General features: G+C 38.7%; 1 long non-coding RNA gene across 2 annotated transcripts; it reads right to left on the bottom strand.

Moving 5' to 3' along the window:
- Positions 1–586: 586 nt before the first annotated feature.
- On the bottom strand, positions 587–8,815 carry LOC109258881 (uncharacterized). Of its 2 annotated transcripts, XR_008424157.1 has the most exons (4): positions 8,581–8,815; positions 8,183–8,274; positions 1,307–1,466; positions 587–1,044 (listed from the first exon to the last, which is right to left on the bottom strand). It is a non-coding gene; the product is annotated as an uncharacterized LOC109258881 (long non-coding RNA). The 2 variants fall into 2 exon arrangements; XR_002076465.2 differs by lacking the exon at positions 587–1,044 and having other exon boundaries at positions 1,226–1,466; positions 8,581–8,810.
- Positions 8,816–18,626: the final 9,811 nt, after the last annotated feature.

Below are 18,626 nucleotides of genomic sequence, written 5' to 3'. Positions count from 1 at the left end.
ATAAATAAACATTAAAAAAGAGTCTCTATGATTTTCTGCCCTTTCTTTTTTTTCCCCTTCTCCTATGTGCATCTGTTTTGTTTCTTAAATTCCACATATGAGTGAAATTATATATTTATCTTTCTTTGACTGACTTATTTCACTTAGCATAATACACTCTAGCTCCATCCATGTCATTGCAACTGACAGTGTTTATCATTTATTTTATTATTATTATTTTTAATATTTATTTGAGAGAGAGAAGGGGGGGTAGAGAGAGAGAGAGGGACACCTAGAATCCAAACAGGCTCCAGGCTCTGAGCTGTCAGCATAGAGCCCGATGCAGCGCTCGAACTCATGGACTGGGAGATCATGACCTGAGCCGAAGTTGGATGCTTAACTGACTGAGCCACTCAGGTGTCCCAGTGTTTATCCATTTAAATGATTATCTATTTAAATGTTCCAGGTTCATCTGGAATATTTTATGCCAGAGGCTTAGAATGAGTTGGTTCCTTTTGGTGGGAAAAGGTAGTTAGAAATCACAATCTGAGTGTCAGAGTGCTCGTTGGTACTGGAATGGTGATTATTTCTAAGAATTTTTAATGGATTATAATTTATAAAATTATAATATTATAAAATTAAAAGCACCATATTGTTTTGGCCTGATGTTAAATAAAAGTACATGTATGTGGAAATTCCAACAGATTGCTATTTTTGCCATTCTGTTTTCTCGTATCTTTTCCTGTATCCACTTGGCTTACAGACAGAAAGGACATGGTCCCAAATGACTTTTCCAGCAGAGGCATTTGCTGATTTGTAAGGAGCAATGAAGAGGCTGAGAAGCTGAACAGAGATTTTAGCACTTTTATGAGGCTGGGATGAAATAATTGGAATTAAGGGCCTGCCAAGAAGAAAGCCTTTCATTTGGGATTCTGAAGGGCTGAATCTTACAAATAAATGACGTGAAAATAGACCATCTGCCACAGGAACTATATTTCAGCTCTGATCACCTTTCTCCATGATGCATTAAGATGATCTGCTCCCCACCCTGACAGAAGCATACCCCTGGAAGAGAGAATACATTTGTAATAAATATCCCTGTTGAAAAGCTTGTGTGTGTGTGTGTGTGTGTGTGTGTGTGTGTGTGTGTGTATACAGAAAGATACAGACAACCCAATAGAAGAGTGGGCAAAATACTTGAACAGGCATTTCACAAAAGACAATAGTCAAATTACCAGGACTCATATGAAAGGTCCATAGTCTCATTATATTTCATCACAGAAATGCAAATTAAAATCACAAAGATATAATAATGTAGTATTGATACCTGTAGTACTGATAATATGTAGAATGGCTAAAATTAAAAAGTTGGAGTGGCACCTGGGTGGCTCAGTCGATTAAGCATCTGACTCTTGATCTCATTTCAGGTCTTGATCTCAGGGTCATGAGTTCAAGTCCTGTGTTGGGCTCTGTGCTGGGCATGAAGCCTACTCAAAAACAAACAAACAAACAAACAAACAAATAAATAAATAAAATTTGGAAAATTCCGAGAGTTGGTGAGAATGTGGAGCAAATAGATCTTTATCTTACAGAGCTGGTGGGAATGCAAATTGGCACAACCATTTTGTAATACTCTTTGGCAATATCACTTATGGCTGAACACCCAATTACCCTATGACCCAATAATTCACTCTCAAGTGTATACTCAACAGAAGTGCATAGTATGGTCCTCTAAAAAACATAAATAAATATGTTCATAGTGGTATTTTTTAAATATAACCAAACTGTAAACAACCCACATATCTACCAACAATAGGATCAATGATTAAATTGTGGTATATTTATACAATAGAATATTATAAAACAACAAAAATGAAACTACTGTTACATACAACACAGATAGACTTGACAAACATTATGTTACATGGAAGAAGGCAGACATGTAAGTGTATATACTGTATGATTCCTTTATATAATGTTTAAAAATAGTCAAAGCTGGTCTGTGGTGCTGGAGATCAAGATGGTGGTTAACTTGGAAAAGGAGGGTGGAGTTAGGGTATGGAGAAGGCATGTGGGGGGGTCTCTGGGTGCTATTCATGATCTGTTCCATTATTTGGGTGGCAGTTACACTTAATGTTCATTTTGTGATTGATATGTCTACTTCCTCTTTTTTTCTTTCTTTCTTTCTTTTTATTGTTTTAAGAGAGAGGGTACAAGTGAGTGAGAGGCAGAGAGAGAGGGAGAGACAGAGAAAGGGAGAGAGAGAGAAAGGGAGAGAGAGAGAGAGAGAAGCAGGACTCACCCATAGTGGGTCTTGGGCTCACCTGAAGTGGGGCTCGAGATCACCCAATGTGGGGCTTGAATACACAAACCATGAGAACATGACCTGAGCTGAAGTCAGATGCTTAGCCGACTGAGCCACCCGAGGCACCCCAATACATATAGTTTTGATTTATGCATTATTCTCTTAAGTATATTATACTTCAACACAAAGTTCTATGAAAGAAGAATCTGTTGACTTCTTTCATCGGACTGTTTCATTTCCTAACTATTATCTTCTAGACCTATATACTACTTTATTGATTCAACATCTTCCAGAAAAAGTCTGGTAATAATCAAAGAAACAAAAGATACCAAAAGTTAAGAAACTATTATTGAGAAAGCAATAGCCAGAAAGATGTAAGCCAGCCAGAGATAGGTAAAGATATGAGAAAATAGAACAGTCACAATAACAATTTTCTTGAGCCTCCATATACATGTACTCTTTTTTACATGTTCTTTCACTTAACATATAGCCAAAAAAATAATACCATATTTTTTCCTTAATAACAACAAAAAAACAGAATAGGTACTTGCTGTAGTAAATTCAGACATACTGGAATATATAAAAGAAGGAAAAAATAGCTATGTACTACCAATAATCCTGTTACCTTAGAACAATCTTTGTAAACATGTTGTTGAATGAACTTCCATTCAACCTGCTCTTAAAAGATATTTATAGGACTTGAATTCTACCTACAAATTTTGTTTCCTGTTATGTTCACTCACATGTATACCTGGCAATGCATTCTGCTTATCTACGTTATCTAAAGTGAGAACAAAGATAATCAGCTGTGCCTAGCTATGAAGGGAGGACCTGGCTACTGTGAAAATCCATAGAGAGCAGCCATAGAGAAATGAATTGAAGGACTGTTTCTATAATCAGAAGATTATTTTTGAGAGATATATTTTTCTCTGCTGTTCAGGTCTCAAAGCTGAATACTTTGGAGGCCAGTAATTAGGTAGTTAGGGAATTCTCCGAATTCCCCAGAAAATAATTTCATTTTTTCACATTTCTGCATTGTAGATGTGGAATAAGGCTGCATTAGGTGGCATAATGGAGTAACAGGCTCTTTTGTTTTTTTGTTTTTTAAATTTTTTTTTAGACTCTATTTTTTTTAACCTTTATTTATTTTTGAGACAGAGAGAGACAGAGCATGAGTGCGGGAGGGTCAGAGAGAGGGAGACACAGAATCTGAAACAGGCTCCAGGCTCTGAGCAGTCAGCACAGAGCCCGACGCGGGGCTCGAACTCACATACCGCGAGATCGTGACCTGAGCTGAAGTTGGCTGCTTAACCGACTGACCACCCAGGCGCCCCATAACAGGCTCTTTTGTATCCTTGCTGGGACACTATAAGGGTACAGGTGGTACCTGCTCACAGGGAATTTTCTTTGGCATTTCATCTGCTTTGGAATCCTCCTTTCCGTTGGGTTGAGTTTAAATTGCAGGGTGCATACTATAGTCATTGCCTGCCAATCCACGAAGTTTCCAGAGGGTAGGCAAGGTTTAATCACGTAAACCCCAGTGACATTTAGGGACCCACACTGTTCAAATGTTCTTATCCCTGTCCTTTACTCATCTCCTTATCCAGGGCACAGGGTAATGTGAGATGCTGCACTTGTCCGGTGTTTCCTGTTCGCACCTGTTCAGCACTGTCTGTGAATTCAACATAGAAAGAAGGCCATGTGAATCTCACTGGTGAGTGCATTTCTTCAGAGTTCTTATAGGAGGGGCAGTGTTTGAATGAAAGACAGCATAGTTATAAAGCACTCGAAAAGTTGTGGTGAATGGACCTGGGGGAGGTATTATGCCAAGTGAAATGAGTCAGCCAGAGACAGACAAATACTGTATGATTTTACTTCTATGTGGAATCTAACAAACAAATGAACAAATCAAACAAAACAGAAACAGACTCATAAATACAGAAAACAAACCGATGGTTGTCGGAAGGGAGGGGGGTAGAAGGAGAAAGGAAATAATAAAGAGAGATGAATTAAGAAGTACAGAATTCTAGTTATAAAATAAATAAGACACAGGGATGTAATATACAGCATAGGTAATATGGCCAGTAATATTGTAACAACTTTGTATGGTGACAGATGGTAACTAGGCTGATCATGGGGAGCATTTTATAATGTATATAAATATCAAATCACTATGATGTACACCTGAAACTAATGCAGCATTGTATACCAATTATTCTTCAGTAAAAAATCGTGGTAAAATGCACATATCAAAATTCCAGTGGCACTAAGTACATTCACACTGTTGTGTAGCCATCACTACCATCTAGTTCTGGAACCTTTTCCATCACCACAGAAGGAAACCCTGTACACATTAGCATCACTTCCCATTCCCATGTTTCCCTATCCCTACCTCCACCCCCAGCCCCTTGCAGTTGCTATACCTGATTTCTGTCTCTGGATTTGGCTTTAATGGATATTTCATATAAAAAGATTCATATAATATATGGCCTTTTGCGTCTGGCTTCTTTTACTCAAAAATGTCCATCTATGTTTTGCTTGTATCATACTTCATGCCTTGTTGGGCCTGAATGGTGTTCTGTTGTATGAATATACTATGTTTATTTATTCATTCATTGGTTGACGGGCATTTTGTTTCCACCCTTTGGCTACTATGGATTGTGCTGCTACAAATGTTTGTGTACAAATATTTGAACACCTGTTCTCAATTCTTTTGGGTGTGTGTCTAGGAACAGAGTTGCTGTATTCATTTGATAATTTTATAATTTAACTTTCTGAGGACCCCCCCAACTGTTTATCACAGTTATAAAGAAGTTAAGTCTGGAAATTTCAGTACTGGAGTTCTGTTTAAACTATGTGAAATTAGGAAGTAGTTTCAAAACTTCTCTTCCATTTACTTATCCCAATCCCCCTCACTTCTTCCAAGGTCTAATTTCTTCATACTGTCCCTTAGATTCCTAGGGCTTTTTTTTTCTTTTCCCCTTAAAGCAGACTGTTCTGGCCCACTTTTTTCCTCACTAACTGCCATCTTACTATCAAACTTACTTACTCTTTTTCTTCTTCTTTCATGGCACTTAACAAAGACTAATTCTACTGTGTTTGGGTGCTTACTGAGGGATTACTTCAGTGTGTCTAAAGCTAGGACGAACATCAAAGTGGCCTAGAATGCTTCTGTCTCAACATGCCATAACCTCAGCGTTTCATACTAAGCTACATATTCTGGAAGGTGAGGCTCAATATGTGCATTTTGAAAATCTCCACCAGATGATTCTGTTGCACACATCTGTTTAATAATGGATCAATATGTTGCCTTCATAATTTTAAATTTAATAGGAGTGTTCAGAGTGTAATACTTTATCCCAAAGGTTAGGGCTAATGATAATATTTCTGGCACTAAAGCAGGGGGATGGAAAAGACATTTGGACATTTGGGAGCAGTAGAAAGGCTTGAGGTGCCTTAATTTACATTGAATAGGGAGATGGTGGATTACAGGACTGTTTTTCATGACTCTAGGTGCATATTGTTGGTTGAAAATAAGCTGCCCCCATTAGAAAAGCAGGTTCCTGAATCTTGCAGAATTGGCATGAAAGGACAGCATGAATTGATTGGGAACTGCAGGGATTTGTTTAGTATAAAACAAATTTGAGATCTGGAAAAACCAGTTACTTGAGTTTGCTTCTAGAAAGGAGAACAGAGCTGAGTGGAAATGGAGGGCTCTGAGAAAAAAGAAGAAACATTGTATCAAAGCTTGACTATGTTATGGCTCTTTTTCTCCTAGACCAGTTGTCAGTGGTATTGGGAGCATGGGAATTGACTGAGAGACTAAGAGGGCGCTGTGAGCAGTCAAAAGATGGGATAGAAACCTATACTTTTTTAATTCAGAAATTTGTGATTATTTGGTATGCCTTAGATTCTGTATTTATGCTAGATAAGTACATTTAACAATGCATTTTATTTAAGATATTTATCTTCATATAAAAACTAGTACTGCACATTAATTTTTCCAGCTCTAAAATCGGTCAGTCTTAAATTGTCGTGTATGTTCCACCACTTGCTGGAAATGTTTCCTATGAGAGTTTTATTCACAGAGGAAACCTTAAGAATGTGATGAGCCAAAGAGTGTTAAAGCTTCAGACATCCTGACTCTTGTTCCCAAAACTATATAAAATAGATACTAGGATTAATATCTCATAGAGATAGTTTAAAAACGACTTAGCTAACATTTTGTGAAGCTCATGGGAAATTATGTATTTCTTTACACGATCCCAGCAATGAGAAAAAAGTCTCAATACTTTGAAAACATGTCAGAAATACTACTAACTATGTTTAACGTAACTCAGGATATCAGTTGGTTGTTGCTCAGTTGATACCCTGGGCTAGGACAACAGGTGTGCCAGACTCACACGTGGGTTGAGATATGAATAGTGGTGCTAATTACACTTAGCAGTATTGGTAGCCAGTTAATGTAACAGAGAATCCCACTAACCCTAACTTCATAGCAGCCAGGCTAAAAATAATATAATCCTAGTGCTGACTGATACACTGATTTTATTTGCCTGTTCATCTACCATAATGAAATATATATTATTTTATATTCTCTGATCTATCTGCTGTTGGAATTAAGATGGAATAAAAGCAAAATTGAAAAATATTGGAGAATTTCTTCTATAGTAGACATTTAAAAAATGTGGGTTTAGTTGTTTTATCCTATAGCTTCAAAAGGAGGGTTTATTTTGTTAAATCACGTAGTAAATAAACTAGTTCAATGCCACAAACAGGTACTAAGTACTACTTTTTCATTATGTATTTTAATTTGGAAGCTTACAGCTTGAGAAGTGCACAGGTTTCACTCTCAAGAATATTAATATGAGTGTCCTTTTTACCATGACAGTTTAAGCAAACAGTAACCATACCTCTACTCTAAAAGCAAGCTGTGAGCCAAAATACATGTTTTCCCAACATTAGTAATATATAGGCCCACTTTAATAAAAAAACTTTCACTCATTCTTCCCACATCGAATTAACTGATCTTGTTTTAAAATAATGGTACTTAAATACATGCAAATGTAACTGTAAGTATAAGCTCATTATGGTTATAGATGATAGCCAGTTATAAAATCAAAATGCATTTGCAAATTAAATATCAAGAAAATTACCAAGCCAATGAAATCTGGATTCGACACTGATTTAAGAAAACTTAGTTGTTGATTACAGTGGACTCTGAGCCTTTATTAAGTTCTACCTAGTTTTGTATCGTGGACAAGTTTTCCCATTTCTTTAGTCAAACAATTCACTTAGTTAACCAGGATTTCCTTTGGCTTACAACTGGCACACTATGCCATTTCTATTAATTCCCGGTCTGCTTTCTCTGCATTAGCACATGCAAGTTACAATACTACTACCGGATGTCAATGCAATAGGAAAATGCAAGCGCAGGCATTGAAATAGAGTGGAAGCACTCATTAGTAAGGTGGTTATCCATGTGGCCCAAAATATGCTTCCACAGATTTTTAAAATTCTTTTACATTTATTTATTTTTGAGAGACAGAGTGGGACAGAGCATGAGCAGGGGAGGGGCAGAGAGAGAGAAGAAAACACAGAATCTGAAGCAGGCTCCAGGCTCTGAGCAAGCTGCCAGCACAGAGCCCGATGTGGGGCTCGAACCCACAAACCGTGAGATCATGACCTGAGCTGAAGTCGGACGCTCAACCGACTGAGCCATCCAGGCGCCCCACAAATGTTTTAATCATCAGAAAACACCAAATTAAAAAATCGTTCTAGGCAATCTGGCAGGATTTTCTTCCTACCCTCAAATTGCTCTGGACTGCCTTGCATTGTGCTTGTTCTTATTTTTCTCGTTCTAGAAGTATAGCTCTGCAACTTGACTTCGGCACTCACCTCTGACCTCTTCAGATACTGTAGTTCCCTAGAAGTCACATCTGGTATTTTGGACTGATGAACCCCTCTGTGGACTTTGACTTTTCTGACTCCTGTAGCCAGAAAGGGGGGAAAATAGGTTGAGTGAAAGATGGCACACAGAGAAATTCCTGCTGCTTTTCAGACTCCTTTGTTCATTGCAGTCTGTTGGGAAGCCCACTAGTCATCTCATATATGAAATACATTAACCGCTGCTCCCCTGCCTTCCTCTCTCCCCCTCGGTTCCACACCGCACTGCTGGATCAGTGCTCTAAAATGCATTCTAATAAAGACATTCACTTTTTTTTCAATTGCTCTCCAAAGAGTTTATTCTCTGTCACCATGTATTCAAAACCCTTCACAATTTAACCTCAACTTACCTTTACTCCCAAGCACCACCACCCCCTGTGGTACACCATGGTCCAGCCAAATTGGATCACTGTTTGTTCCCTGTACTTTTCTACTTCTGTCCTTGCTCATGCCATTCCGTCTGCTTGCGATGCTTCATTCCCCCCATCTGTGCCTTCTGAAATCTGACTCGTGGCTTAATGCCCAACTCAGATGCCTCCTCGTCTGTGGTGAAAGCATTCCCTGACCAAAGCTGCTGGAAGTGAGGCTCCCTCTGAATTCTCAGTGTACTTGGTCCTTCTTTACATGACCCCAATGTCATGCTGCCTCACAGTAGAGCCATGTATATACATGCCTCACCTATTGCTGCTTGTAGAGTGTCAGATTCCTGGAGGCAGGAACCTGGCCTAATTTGCTTTCCTATTTTCCCCACCGTCTAGTCCAGTGCTTCTGGCATAAAAGAAACTAAATGCTATTTTCTGTATAAATAGGAATCTGAAAATCACAATTCTTGAAGAGGTGTGAATAGTTTAATATGGTTCTAAGTAATAGATGTTATTTTACTTTCAAAAATAGCATCTACTAGTAAAGTCTGATAAATTTTTCCAGGTTTCAGGCCAGATAGTTATTTTCATGCATGATCAATAACAAATTTAACAACTTGTTCAAAGATAAAAAATGATCATTATGAGGAATAGGCAGCCAGTTCACACTCACTAAAATGAAAAGAGACATTTTATGCACGTGGAGGAGATCTAATGAGAAAACTGAGCAATGGTCCAAAACTCTGGTCCAAGGATGTGTTATAAACCGTCTAGAAGCTATGTTTACGGAAAACAGCTGACTTTGGGTGTCTATCTATGAGGCCCTGTACTTTCTGGCAATCATTTTTTGCTGCCAACTTTGAAACATGAATAACTAATTCACATCGATTTGTTGACTTCACTGACTTGACTTAGTTTTTACTTATTTATTTTCTCTAAGTGTAGCATATGTTAACAGGAAAATGAAAATACATAGGGATACATTCTTCCACTAAACTCTGACATGAAACTGAGGTCAAACTTATCATTCAGAGAAATTTTTTGGATTGTAGATAAATAAGTTTCTTCTCTTGGGCCCTATTAGTGTAAACAGCTTCATGAATGGGCACATTTTTCCCCTGGTAGAGTTTATTTTCAGACAAGTCTAAACACATCACTTTCTCCTTATTACATCACTGTTGGTTGCCAAAATTATAATAATACATTTATCAGAATGTCTGCCATGCTGATGTTCTTAGTTATGAGGAAGACTGCATGGTAGAAATGTCTTAATAATGAGGAGGGCCACATGACTGGCCGTAGTTGACCAAAGACTCTATAGATGTGTAGATGACTGCCTGACTCCTGGCAGAGAAACTGACCATTGTCAGTCAAAAGTTCTTGCAGTTCTGGAGGCAGTACGAGCAGCACATTGTTTCTGGCACTTCGTTGGGAGAGGGTACAGTGTGGTACCATGAAGAAGTTCCAAAACAATTGGACTTCCTTGGAAAGTTAAACGTTAAGCCAATAGCTAACAGTTAAGCTTCACAGCATCCTGTGAAGGAAGGCTTTCCCTCTCGGATTTATCGAAACCTAATTTAGCATCATAACATATGTAAAGAGAAAACAAAAAGAAAGAGAGAGGGGATGTTTTATCATCCAGGGATGTACCTAGGAGAATCAGTGAGACGTACACATTGGCTGTGGCTTTTCAAACACTGTATAGGAAGAAAGCCTGATAGCCAGTGGCTGTTCAGTTCAGTTTGCTGGTTGTATTGTTAAAGCTCTTGGTGAGAACACATCTAATATGGAGATGGATCCAAATAGTTGTAGCTAGTGCACTTTAGTTCCTGTTGGTAAAACCATTTCTACTGTCTATAGACATCTGCCCATCTTGACCTGATGCCATCTGCTTTTGGTTCATTTGATGGGTACTTTCTTTCTGATTATAACTTGCCTTCCCCTATAATTTTGGTTATGACAAGGAGATGTGCTCATTGTTGCTTGTACAGAGAATTCTGGTTTCTGTGATACTTTCTTGAGTCAAAATCGTAAATTTGATAACTTTGTGACTTGGGTTAAAGTAAATGAATCTCTCCTCAGTGCTTACAGCATCTCTTTTCTAAGGCTGTAAGGCTGAGAATCAGACTCTGGACTCTACAAACAAATTCACCAAGGAACTGTGAGGCTGTTGGGGCCACTGCCCAGAAGTTTAGCCAGATGGAGGCGGGAGGTGTGATTGCTCTGAGCATGTTCTTTGAAAGTGGAACATGCAGGGCCCACGCATTTGGATGTTTGTGCAGTTTGTTCACTGCATAAGAATATCTGCTGGGGTGAGTGGGGCTGCAATCTGGCCCCTGCTCAGTTCTCAAAGCTCTGCTCAGCAGGTCCACCTGGAAAAAGGACTCCTTTTCTGAATTTGCAGAAAGTCACAGTTTGGTTCTGAATCAGAGTCTTTGCAGTGGTTACAATACTCATGAAAAGGGTTTCAGGGCAAGTCAGTTTGTGTATGTATTTAAAGCATCACTGGTCATACCCTGGGATTCTGAGCAGGGGTCTCCAAAGATGTGGATCATTTATCATTATTCGGAAAAAATTAGAAGTATTATCGGAAAACTATTATAAGTATGTAACTATACTATACATGTATATTTATAATGTATATCTATAAATATACTTTATTTATTTAAACTAGATGTTCCAGTGTACTATGTACACCATTAAATATATACAGCAATAAAAAGGAAGAAATAAAAATAAATGCAAACAAGATTTTGTGAACTTCACTCTGGAGATACATCTACAAAATTTGTGGGGAAATGCCTCTCTCCCCGGAGAGATTCATTTTCCTACCCCCTATCCCACCACATGACCCTGAGTTCAGAAAGCCTTTTGCTTGTCTATCTCAAGTTCTAGTCACATAAGCTTCACATTTTCAGAGATACACCAGAAATTCTTCACAGTAATGAATTCTAGCAATTGGTATTTTGGTAAGACCTTAGTCTTGACCATCTTTAAGTAAACAATTAAATTAATTAAACGTAAAAAGAATTTTAAAAGCTTAATTTAATAAATAAATTTTATGATATTTTGAATTTATGCTTCTGAAAGGTGTCTTCAGAGTGCACGGCAAAGACAAAGAAGAGGAAGTTTCTGAAAATGCCACTATCGCTACCAACAATAGCTGCAATAATACATTTTATCTTTTAACTGGTTCTTGAAAGGAGCCAAATTAACCAAGTCTGTTGTAGAAATTGGTCACTGAGATAAACATTTCCTGCTACCATGACAGATTTCCAAAAGTTTTGCTTTATTATCATTGATCACTTTATCTGGTTGTCAGTTTAGGGTTCTTGGTGATAAAACTACAGTACCTTTCTTGTCTATGTCTATATATTTTTTAATATTGGCACCAGACTCTGTCTGCCAGAGCAATTCCATGGAGAGGATTAATTAGTCTGGTTATGACTCCAGAAGGTCTGTTCAAAGAGACAGAGTCTTGTATAAATAGGGTTAACCCCTCAGAAGTTACTGGAACTTCAGCATTCACTTTGCATCTTACTGGAAGTATGTTCTTCAGAGGCCAGAGGAGTGTTCTTTATATCTAAAGGAACTTCTAACAGGAAAATACTTTTTGTTTCTACTTGGAGAAAATATTCCGTAGGTTAATATGATAAGGAAGGTGAAGTATAAGAAAAAGTATCTTTCTATAGACTTTTATCATCCATTGAAGTGAGTCCTTTCCCTTGAATCCTTAATATTTACTGATATTTGACATGTGCTGGAGGTGAGCTTTGCTTGGCAATTAATTTGGTTCCCTTCTCTCTCTCAATGCTCAGCAGTATTTTTTTATATATGCCTCTTCAGTCTCCTTGGAAACACCAGATATCTGTTGGGAACAGACATGTAGATATCATAATCTAGAGCCAGTTCACATTATAGACTTCCAAAAGAAGAATTCTCAATGATTTAACTGTTATGGATTGGTATAATCACTGTGATCTATGGGAGCCATGTGTGAGTATTACTGGTGTGTTGCATATGTGAGGGACTTAAGTAAAAAGAATGGGTTTTTAATTGAAATACTGAATATTATTCATACATACAATATTTATGTATGTATGTATGTATGTATGTATGTATTTATTTATTTATTTATTTATATCCAAGTTAGCTAATGTATAGTATAATAATGATTTCAGGAATAGAACTCTGTGATTCATCACTTATATATAACACCCCAGTGCTCATTCCAACAAGTTCCCTCCTTAACGCCCATCACCCATTTAGCCCATTCCCCCACCCAACACCCTTACAGCAACCTTAGCTTGTTCTTTGTATTTAAGAGTCTCTTATACAATATCCATACATTTAATGTGTGTTTACAGAGTGCTTACCCACATATTATTTCATTTTATTCATGAAGAAACTGTCTTCAGGGGGTTAAGTGCTCTCTAATTATAATCACAATCATAATCATAATTAATAATAATAATAAGATGATGATAAATGGACAAAATCTTTCCAGTGATTGCTAAATGTATATATTTAGCTGCTTATTTGACATATTTTCTAGTATGTCTCTTAAGCAACTTAGTTTGTCCAAAGTGAATTCTTGATTCCATCCCAAAGCTTTTCCTTCTTATTCACCAGTCTTCAGAAGTAAATGGCATCACCGTCCTGGTGTTGTGTATGTTAGAAACACGAAAATCCTTCTTGAATTTTCTTTCCTTTTTAGCACTCCCTCACATCCAAACCATAACCAATATATCAGATTATGTCATCACTTCCAAAACTTGTTTTCTTTCTGCTGCCACCACCAGTACCCTAACTGGACTACCACGGTTTCTTGCTATGCTACAACATTGCCTCCTACATATCTCCTGTGTCTTACTCTTACCTTCTGTCAGTTCTCCATGCAGCAACTAGTGTGAGCCAATATGTAAAGTGGATAATGTTCCACTCCTGTTTAAAAACTTGCCATGGCTTCCCAGTGTTCTTGGGGTGTAAAATCTGCATCCTTTCTTCTGATTTACATGATCTGGATCTTTCCAAGCTCATTTTGTGCCTCTGTACAGCTTGCTCATTATACCTGATCTACTGTAATCTTTCTTAAAGTTTCTTAAACATGCTGAGTTTACTCCAGAACCTTGGCACAGTCTATTCCTTCTGTCTTTACAGGGTTGGCTCCTTACTATCTTTAGATCTCAGCTTCAGTATTACCTCTTTGTAGATGCCTTCCATAAAAAATTTAATCTAAAATATCTCTGTTCTTTTATTTTATAATTTCTCACCTTTTGTTTCCTTCGTGACATTTATCACAATCACAGTTGTGAACTTACTTATGCTGTCTTCTTTCCTGGATCCTGAGTTCTGCCAGGGCTCTGGCTTTGTCTTTCTTGTTTATCATTCTGTCCTGAGCTCTTAGTACACGGTCTAGCACATGCTAGGTATTCAGGTACTCAAGTGTTTGAGTCCTGGAATAAATGAGCCATGTAGTTCAAATCTCTCAAATATGAGGGAACAGTGGAAAATTAAAGTACTTTGAGGTCAGTGTTTAGCCCAACCCAACATGAGGACTTAGTGACTGGATCCACACCTTCCTTTCCTGGCACTGGAATTAGTTGGATAGTGATGTAAAGGTGTTGGAAATCGTTTCTTGAGCCTTTCATTCAGGCATTGGGTGAGGTTAGCTTCATTTTAGGCTAAACATTTGATTTAGATAAGTAAAATGTTAGGACTCTGCAGTTGGAATTTAATCAAGATATTTTAGTTTATTTCTGAATATTAGGACTTTTTACTACTATCACACACTCCAAATGACTTGACCAATAAGAATAATATAAACCATGAAGGAAGTTTATTGATAAAAGTCACAGTTTTTTAAAGGATCATTCTGTATGATCAATTTGGGAAGGCATAATTCTTGAAAAATGTCTGAGTGAGCGCTACCTTTTCTTTTATGTTTTCTCATTTGATCCTTCTCCTTTAGACCCTGTAGGAATCCCTGTAGGGTCCTTCCAACAGGAACAGAGCTTATTCTCTAGGGATATCCCATGACAGGGCCAAACCCTTAATGGCTAGCCTAGAATAGATGTGGGGATATAGGAGGGCACTGAGGCAATGTTTGTTGTGATCTAGTCTTACAGTTTTATTTCTTGCCTGCGTGGCACCTTGCACATGGTATTTGCCCCATGTAGTCAACGCTGCTGGCCCCACTGAGAATTCCCTTTGTGGGGCCAGTGTGCCTGTCTGCCACTGCTGTAAGAGCGGGCTGCAGACAACTCAGGCCTGAGAAGCGACCTCATCTAAAAATGCTCAGGAGGTGTGCTTCCTGCCATCCCCATCCCAACCGAGGACAGCCCGTAGCCAATGACTGACAGATACGGGAGTGAAAAAGTCTAGGCTCCTTGCTGAGGGTGGGACAACTCTGTGTTGCTATTCACGTTCCAGAGTTCCCTGTGGGAGCAGACAAAGGGTAGACTTCAGCAGAACCGGCATCTTGACTTCTTCCATCCCTCCCTTACGGATTTTACTTGCGAGCATGTCCCCTATATTGCTATAAAATCACTTGTGCAGTATACCCCGTCTCAGACTTGGCTTCCAGGGAACCTGATGTAGAGCACATAGTATTTGGGAGCACTTGTAAATGAACTGATTTCAGAATTCCTCAGAAGAGGAATTCTCTTGGTGGCTTAGAATACAAACCTCCCCATTACCATGCATCCAGGTACTAATGACAGTCCCCAGGAATGGGCTACACCATACAGTTCTGGTTTTGGATTTCAGCCTGGTCCATCCCATCCGTTAAATGGGTTGGTACCATGTACTTGACAACATGTCAGTCTCCAGGGCTAAAGGAGAAGCAGAGTATTCTTTTAAGTACTAAGCCACCCCTGGTGCCTGTTAATTTCAACATTCCTATTTTATTTATCCCCAAAGAAGTCTGTCTTGTAAGAAAATAATATATTTAGTGCCCATTTACATACTGCCTCTTTGGTTCTCTTCTTCCCATCTTCTTCTGGGACTAGACCCATTTCTTCTCATCTTTTATTATATGAGTCTGAGCAAATTTAGTCCTAGACATCCTGATTTAACCCAGAAGAACTTGAAGAGGCAGAGAATGCTCTTTGACCCAGAGAATTCTTAGGAAATATAGCGATGAAACATTGTTCCAGGTTGAGCTGCTCTGGGAAGCAGACTCAGTGGAAATGAACATGCATGAGGTTGATTCGGGAGTGCTCTAGGCGTCTGAAACCGTGAAAGGGAAGAGGAGGAAGCAGGATTGGGCAGAGGGAGAAGTTGAAAAGCATTTCATTTTCAGTGGAAACCTCAGCCAGCCCATGGGGAGCTCTGAAGCTGGACTGATCCTCAGAATCATTCTGGCTTGGGAAAAGGAGCAGGGCCTTCATAACCACCACATCCGTTATTCAGTGGATGTGGGCTGCCTAGGAGTGGGGTGATCTTGAGCACCTTCAGCAGAAGCAATCCTTATATGGGGCTGACAGTTAAGGGCTGTCTGCCTTCTAACATTACCAGTACCGGTGGACTGGATCCCTCATTTCTGGAGAGGAATCTAGGTGGTGCAGGTACATGTACAGTCACTTTTGCATGGAGGGAAATCTGGGACAGATAGACCCCTGGCCTACTGCTCTAGGATTTACTGTGTGTGGCCTGCAGCCTCTCAAAACACGCTTGGCCCAAAAGCCTGTCTCTGAGAATGTAATTGGAAAGCTCATGCAGGTGGGGTAGATGCTGGCACTTACTGGTTCTGAGTTACTGTGGTTAGTTGGGACTGAATTTGAGCAGAGGCTTATTTCTCCGGTGCCTTCTAGCAGCTGGTCCAAGAACAAAATAGAGTTGTTTGAAGTCCTACGAGCCCTATTAGAGGATGGTGTTTTTGTAACATAAGATCATGAATTCTATTCCTAGTATATGATTTAAATTTAGCTGGAAGCTGGATTGGCTGTGCGTCTTGACCACATATCTATTAAAAGAAAGCCCTGGGCTACAAGAGAAAGGCTTATTACAGCTTTTCCCAGTGTTTTGGAAATGTTGAAAGAAGAAAGAATATTTGGGAAGTGAGAAACTTAACAGAAATTTAAGTAGACATGGGACACTTAGATTCAGGAAAGTTTCAGTAGAAACTATCAGCTAATTGATTTGATCAAATATAAGACTTGAAACACTTTGTATTTTTATTTTTTTATAGAGGTTTTTTTTTTTTAAAGTTTATTTATTTATTTTGAGAGTGAGAGCATGGGCAGGGGAGAGGCAGAGAGATGGGGAGAGAGAATCCCAAGCGGGCTCTATGCTGTTGAGAGTGGGGCTCAAACCCACAAACTGTGAGATCATGACCTGAGTCGACATCAAGAGTTGGATGCTGAACTGACTGAGCCACCCACCTTCCCCGAAACACTTTGTATATTTATTTTCATTTTTAAAACCATGTGTTTTTCCTTTTGGCCTTGGGATTTTTCTGAGAAAAGTATGTCTAGAGTTAGTGTCCCTTACTGTAAAATGGAAATGATAGATGAACCACCTATGACATTTCAAAATTAGGGGTTGTAAAGCACTTTACAAATTAGTACTCTCACACACAGTGCTTGGATAAATGGTACTTGTTTTGAGTAGCCCATCAAATTCAGTGGGATTTAATCTAATCTCCAGACTTCTTTAATCCTCTAACTAAACATCTGATTGGCCAGCACAGATATGAAAATGGGCCAGTATGTTGCCAAAAACCTGAAAGGGGGTGTGTGTTCAATGTAATTGGGTGGCACGTTTAGCATTAAGGTTTTCATAATCTTCTCAGTAATGTGTTCAGGAGAAATGAAGCCTCTTCACTTTAATTTAGACAGTACATTTAACAGTAAGTGACTCTGGTAGAGCTTTAATCTTATCATGGCTTACAGCCCTGCTACTGAAACATGGTAGGAAGCCCTCACTCCCAGGAATGGAGTTCCAAAAGGACCTTGAAAATTCTGGACTTCAGGGTACCCTTGTTGGTGATCTTGCATCAGCAGGAAAATGCATTTGGAGAAAAGATGGTCTTGCCCTTGTGCATATCCATGTGGAGAACCAAATAAAATACCGAAGACCTAATAAGATTTAGCTTTCCAGCAATATAAATAATTTAATCAGATTAATGACATTGTTCTACCTGAGGGGTTCCATAATTAGTGGATTATTGAAGCCACATGAAAGTTATCTGCCATTAGCACCTGGAGGAGCTCCTGTTGTCTTAAACTGTGGAATCGAATGATATGAATATTCCTGTCATGCAAACTGTAAAGATAATAAGCCCCTGGCATTTTGTAAGCTATATAAATCCACAGATTTCACATTAAATATTTAAGGCACAGGAGGTGTTATTTGTTAGGATATAGATAAAGGGAGTTCAAATGCCTCAGCCAGCCCTTACTTTCCCTTTCGGGAAGTGTCTTTCTTTGTTGAAGGTACTTTCATGCCTTCATTATTGTGTATCCCCCCCCCCCCCCCTTTTCATTGGGATATTGTTTCAGTTCCTCTGGAGGTATTCTTTGGATTTTGTATGAGAAACATTCAAAATATTTTTACAGGAGGTTTGTCCTTTTCATATAAAAAGGAAATTCATACCATGGGTACAAGCAGCAATGAATCAAGTGGTATCCCAGTATATGGAAAATGCTAGAGTTCTGTGGGAAGATCATCTCATTACTCTGTCCCTAAAATATTTGAAAGCCAAGGGTTTTATAGCTTTGTATGTTCCTTTCCTCTCACTTACGTGTTATTTAGCGATGGGAAGAAAAGACCAGCCTGGAAATGTAGACCTATTATTTCATGCTTTATATCTTTGTAAGACCTTTCATATAAACAAAATTCATAGATCAGAAATGTAAAATACTGTGTGAGGCCATGTGTCTAAGTGGTTGGTATAGAAAACACGGTCACCACAGTTTATAGAGAGTTGGCAGAACCCATTTGGTTGTAGCAGGATGTGCTGCTGACCAGATAGGTTTCTAGATTAGAGCACTTCTCATTCAGTAAAGATGAAGCTTTCTGAATTAGGTTCC

This window comes from Panthera pardus, unplaced genomic scaffold, assembly GCF_024362965.1.
Source record: "Panthera pardus isolate Hobbes unplaced genomic scaffold, ASM2436296v1 HiC_scaffold_20, whole genome shotgun sequence".
NCBI classification, from domain to species: Eukaryota; Metazoa; Chordata; class Mammalia; order Carnivora; family Felidae; genus Panthera; species Panthera pardus.
This window is presented reverse-complemented; position numbering and strand designations above follow the sequence as displayed.